The sequence below is a fragment of the Chaetura pelagica genome, unplaced genomic scaffold (genome assembly GCF_000747805.2).
Source record: "Chaetura pelagica isolate M959 unplaced genomic scaffold, ChaPel_1.0 scaffold455, whole genome shotgun sequence".
NCBI classification, from domain to species: Eukaryota; Metazoa; Chordata; class Aves; order Apodiformes; family Apodidae; genus Chaetura; species Chaetura pelagica.
This window is the reverse complement of record NW_009953483.1, coordinates 154,859-161,478: the sequence shown is the minus strand read 5'-3', so window position 1 is coordinate 161,478 and position 6,620 is coordinate 154,859.

The following is a 6,620-nucleotide window of genomic DNA, read 5'->3' as shown; positions in this document are numbered from 1 at the left end:
CGCAGTCACTCCTGGTAACCTGTAAAATACTTGTTCTTGCGAGGAAGAGAATCTAGTTAACTAGTAATTTTATGTTCTCCTTGAATTAGAGCTGTACCTTAGGTTAACACAGGCATGAATACATGGGATGGGGTCTTTCCCAGGGAATTGGATTTGATGCTTTGGAAGCTGTGACTATGTAACTAAAACATCAAGATGATATAGTTTAAGAAATAAGGGAACCTTGTGAAGGAAATGTTTTCTTTTGACCACGTGGAGCTGTGTTCTTACGTGTTCATTTGAAGCACCTGATGCATGTAGTGAAAGGAAATTCATTCAGTTACCCAATTCTTAAATAATCCCAGAATGCAAGTGTAGTACTAGTCATGTGAATGCTAAGTACCTTTGTAGGTGTACAAAACAAAGTTCTCTCTCTTCAAACTCACAGGATAGTGGGTCTGAGGAGCTACCTCAGAGTTGTTCCTCTTCAATAGTACACGTCTGTAAATATCTTTGAGTAACTCAGAATTGGATCTGTTGGAAATGAAAATGTGTGGCAGATGCATTTTTAGACCTATCGCTTGTTTCGCTTGCAAATCTGTCGCTTAAAGGCTGGAAACCCATGCAAAGTTATGTTTGTGGGAGATTTATGTTCTTGCAACAGGAAAAGTTAACACATGTAGCCAGTTCTTCCTAATAATTCTCATTTCTGACTCTAAGGGACACTGTCAGCTGCATATTAAATGGGAATAAATGAGTATATAGAAGACTGAAACAGTTACGGTTGCTGTGTACAAATCAGATGCTCACAAAGCAACAAAACCCATTAAGAGAAAAGCTATATGTCCACTTAATACATCTCGACAAAAATGCTGTCTTATTACCAGAATAAAAACACCACAAGCTGTGTTGCAGCCTCAACTGCATATGTGAGAACACCAGCCTTTACTAACCCATATTTTTGCCTCTTTTGTGCACATCCTTGAAATTAGCCTTAAGGGAAAAGATTTGCATAGAACAGTGAATAAAAGTATGTGTGTTGGGGTAACAAGTCCAACTACTTCACAGCACTTAAATGAGTCTTTAAATTGCTCCCAGGGCAATAGCTGCTACACTGATCTAATGGTGAGTTGCCACAAACAGAGGTGGTTCAGTCTTCCCCCTGCCCCCAGCCTTGTGCTCCTGCTTCTCCTTGCAAAGACACTAGTGCCTGTCCGATGCTGTTAGGTATTGGCATTAGGGGCTGTGTGGGCAGAAAATTAATCGCAGATTTTTGTAACTTTTAACTCTGTGTTAGCTAACAATGGAGCTGACTGCATGTCAGTGTTGGTACAAGAAAGGAGGTGGGAAAACTGTTGATGAAGTAGAACTTGAAATAGAACTTCTAGAGCAAATGAATACTTCAGTTGTGACCTAGCATGGGTTTCATGTTATCTTAAACTACTAGAAACTGAAGCTGCCTGATAATGGCACTGACATTCATTTCAACAGTGAGCTGGTTCATGGAGCTTGTTCAGCCAAAAGTTAGGGGTTTTTTTTCAAGTTACTTTTCACTTGGCTCAGCTGCCTGAGCTCATGGCTCAGTTGCATGTGCATCAGTGTTTGTGTTAAGCCAGTAATATGACACAACACAAGTGATGCTGACGAGCTGCTATGCACCCTGTGTATGTATTTCAGAAGCTTTCCTTTGATCAAGTTCAGTCTGGTTCTGTAGGCTGAATGTTAGCTGGGATTCATTAGGTGCACTCCCAGTGTGTATCTGCTAGGTTAGCTCATTGCCTGTTCTGAAGTGGCTGCACAGTATGAACCAGAACACAGAGTTATCAGGAAATTGATTTCAAAAGCACATTTCAGATCTGAACTAAAATGCTAATCTAGGTATGCTGCTAAAGCCAGCTCTTGGTGCCTCTGTACTGGTGGCAAAGCTGCTTATAAAAGGTACAGGCAAAAAAAGTTTTGGGAAGTTCATTACTTGTGTATGGGATTAATATAATAGCTGTTCCATTTGATCAATTTGTAGAATTCTTATTTAGGTGTTTGATCACAGAAAATTTCAGGAATTGCACTCTTTGATTATAAATCATAGAAACATCACAAGACAAGAAGGAAATGGGTTGTATGTGTGGTACTAGTTTGAAATTAATTGAATCAAAGCATCTTGCTAAATGCATGACTATAAAACAACAGGTAAGAATATTTGCAGTACTTTCTCTAAAACAAATGAATTATCATCTTCAGTGTTGGCAACGTATGGCAAGATTACCTGACTTCTGATTTAGTTTTGGAAAATCTTTGAAATGACAAATCATACAATTTTGCCCAGTTTCTTAAGTTACAGTATGCTTGCATTAGCCCATTAAAAACAGTGTAAAGCCTATTTTTTGCTCTTGTTAGCCAATTTCAAGCTGCTTTTTAGTTTCTGAGGAGTTTTTACAGACAGATTAGTTCTGATTGTTCTTATGTTATTGATGGAAAAAATTACTGTCTCTGTCTGCCTCAACTCTGTCAGAGTTTGCTGCCTTTGCATCAAAAGTTGTAAGAAAGAGCATAGCTGTGTTGCAGCTGCTTCATGGTAAAACCCAGACTCAAAGCGTAAAGCTTCATTCATCAGCTGATTCTGCACTGTGCAGAAGCACAGACAAGGTGCAGGCATATGCTGCCTTCTGTTGTTTGTGAGGTGATAGCTTTTGGCAAACAAAGAGAGTGGAGAACTTGGAATGGTAGTGTCCTCAGATGCTGGAGCTCATCTGTGGCACGTAGTGCAATTATAATGGGAACTACAATCCATAGGCAGAACATGACAAAATGAAATTGCAAGTTATTGATTTAAAATGTTGGCCTCTTTGTTGGAGAATGGATATAGAAACAAAGGGATCTAAGAAAAAAATCAAACAACCTGCTCACAATGACTTTATTGTTGTAGTTAGTGTTTCACAAAGGCTACCTGTTTATCAAATCAGAAGGATTTGCTAAATGCCAACTGCAAATAGAAGCTGAGCCAGGGCATGCTTAGCATTATGTGTCTGGTGGAGACGTGTGGAAGACTCAGCTTTGTTCTCATTCATTTTCTGAATTTATCTTTTTCTGAACTGGTGAGGTACAGACGTTAGAATTCCTTATACACTGCAAAGCCCATGCCCTCCTTTTGGTGATTTGGAGTATATTTAAAAATATGTAGCACTTTCAGATATTTGAAAAAAATGTACGCTGTTGTAAAAGCTGACCTTTACCTAATCTGAAAACAAGCCCAGATTTTAAAAAGGAATCACTTAATTGAACCCACACATTTTGGGTTTATATTTATTTTAAAGCTTACAACTTTTATATGTGACATAGTTTAAAATAAATTCAGTTTATATTTGTTCTGAGACAATATTTGCAAGAGATCATTAAGGCATTCTTTCAATGTAGAAATGTAGAACTATAGCATTTTTCCTGTGCGTTCTTAATAACATTATTAGCCTGAACACCATAAATTTGATGAGTCTTTAGCCATTTAGGGTTATAATAATACATAATTTATATATGACATTTGTATATATAATATACATAAAAGATGTTTGTACATACTTTATGCTGTATCTGGTTTCTCATTTAGGAAAGAAGGATTTTTAGAAATGTGTTGTAAATGCAGACAGTGCGTGGATCTGCAGCTAAGAATATCCAATTTGAGAAATGCTTTTTTTCGCTCTCAAAGGTTATTATAATAGAGCAATTTTCTTTCTCCTCAGTTGAGCAGTGGGTTTGATTTGTTTCTCTGTAATGATATCTAAGCAGTCTACTTTCTATTAGTGCCAGAAATGGCTCTTGTCTGCTTTGTGTTCTGTGAACAGTACATCAAGTTTTCTGCAGAATTCTGGTAAAAGTATTTAATGATATTGCCTTCACAAAGACCGTAGTGGGCTGCAAATTGTTTTCTCTTTACTGTTTATTGGTTTGAGTAGGCTCATATGTCAGCAGTGTTTTGTCAGAGAATAATCACTTTTTAAAAGGAAAGACAGGAAATTAATGGTAAAATTTGAGGAGTGTAGATTAGGTCTGTTAGACTTCCATTTTTAAAAATCTGATTTTTCAGTGTAGCTGACTGGCATTTATACTGTATACTTATATAGTAAATAATGCCTTCAAAATTCCCTGTGTCAGCACAGCACTCAGCTAATTTCAAGTGTCACAGCTCAACTTTGTTTGAAAACAGTTTAGTTTTTTCTTTTTAAATGTGCCATCAGATGACAGAGAGCAGGGCTAATTAATATCCATTCTGACATGACTGGGTAGAATTTTAAAATTATTCAGAAATATCAACCTTTGGCAAATTCAGCTGTCTTAGAATCAAGTTAGCTGTACAAAATTATGTATTGTAAACTTGATCTTTCTTCCTTTAAAGGTGATTCTTTTGTGGTAGAAGTTGTGAGCACTTCACACGCTGCCTGTGGAAAAACTGCAAACATGTCTGTCTTAATTTAATTTTCAATCATTACTGCAGATACTCTGAAATTATAGGACTTTGCTGGCAGTCTATGACTTTTCAGTTGTATTTGCTAGCTTTCAAAATATTAGTCCTTACAGACAAGTTTCACGCCTATTAGTTCATAAATGTTTGCTGTTTAGATTAGTCATTCTCATAGAATTCCTAAACTTCAAGTTGCAGCTCTGTGCTTTGCTTAAATGAGTTTGAAGTCAGAAGTGAGTGTGGGAGCAATATGTTGACTATCAGATTTTTCTCACTGGAGTTCCACTAACAATTGGTCTAAGAATATATTTCCCACTTGTTCTTTTTTTCTTTACTATTTCTTTAGACCATAGGAATTTTATTAAGCCAATGATCTCATCTGTTCTAAACTAATTTAGTGAGTTGGTGACCGTGTTTTGTGACTTGCTTGTTTTTCCAACTGGGGTTGGTGTCTAAACAGTTAAATTAACCCCTGCCCTTGTTATACAAAAAACAACATAGGCATGCCCGTCTGTGCATAGGAACTGTGTTTTGATAGGTTAAAGGACTTGGAAAAGATGACAGTCTGACCGGAATTTCTGGAATGATTGACTTCTGACATCTAAAATGCTGCTAAAGTATAGTAACAGAGCAATTAGTACACTCTGTTTCAAATACATCTTTCAACTCCAGTAATCCCAGAGAAGGGTGATCAAGACTGAGCTGTGTAAACTTTAGCATTAGGTGCTGATTTACTCCTGCTTCAGACTATTAATTATGGATTTTATAAAAAAGTCTGTTCTTACTACATTATTGTGTACAACTTGTTCTTTATTAATTAAAATGTCTTAAATAATTTAAGACCTAGTGTTAGTTAAGACCTGAGTATTATATGTAGCTCTGTAAGCATGCAGTTTTTAGAATTTTAACTGAGGTTTGTTTAAACTTTGATTGACACTTTGTTAAGACTAGCAAAGGCCTTACTGGAAGATGGAGGACACGGCAAAGCTACGTAACCAATTAACACTGGTCAGACTGATGTTCAGAGGAAAACAGATTGAGGTGGAAAAGCAGTGTAAAGTAATGGGCACCAGAGCTTAAGGTAGACTTCAGTGGAAGTGCTCAGGAATAACAAACAAGATCTGAGCAATCTTATTTAGCCAGGCCACAGCACAGCCACTAATTCTGGGATCAGATAATGCCTTAATCTTTGTTTTATAGAAGCAAAAAGCCAGAAGCTTGTGTTCATTCTTTGAGGTTTTTCTGTCTTAGGTTTTTTCTGGCATAGTGATGAAAGGTCATGTGTGGAGAAAAGATTAATATAAAAAAAGTAAGCAAATAATGATTAGCAAGGAATATCAGTCAGTGGAATGCTTCAATTACAAACAAAGTCTGAAAGGAAACAAAATGTCTATGTAAATGCGTCTCTCTTCAGCATTTACCACTTATATAGAAATTTTGCAGGAAAAATATTCAACTTAATACTGCATGGCAGGAACATCCACAATTAGACCATCCATATGACCTCCCTTGTGCTTTTCGTTATTGGAGTATTAATTTGATAAAATCAATAATTGCTGTAAAATATCTTTACCTGCTGAAGCTAGATGTGTTCTTTGTGCTTATATGAATACTTTGGCTACTGTTTGTTCGAGAAAAAACAATCACTTGGGTGTTATAGAATCATCCTGGAGTCTCGAATTCTTGCTAGAGTGTGTTTCTTCATCTCCTATTGCTAGAACTCTTCATGGCACCACCCAAATGGAGAGGAGACACCCTTGTTTTGAGGGCAACTCTAATCAGCCTGTTATGTGTATATATCTTTCCCTCCTAATTCAGGTTTCTTTGAGCAAGGCAAAGAAGTTGGAGTTGCAAGTGCTCCTCAGTTACCTCAACCTTTTCTGTTCCTCCTAAATGCAAAGCACTATTTTTTTTAAGCTACAGCCTTACAAGAAGTCTAGACTAAAATGAACAAGCTATTGCTGCCAGGTGCTGTTCCCCTGCATCTTGTAGCTGCTGAAGTGTTCATTAATTGTATGGGAGGCAGATTCACTTTAATAAAAGAGCAGATAACCAGCACAGCAACTTTTTGCTGGCTTACTGGGTAGAGTAATCCTACTGTATGACCAGATAGATGTGCAACAGTTAGTGCTTAGGAGAGAGACAATGTGCAGCTGAGAGCAGAGGAGGAAGTAGCTATTTAGGTTCAGCA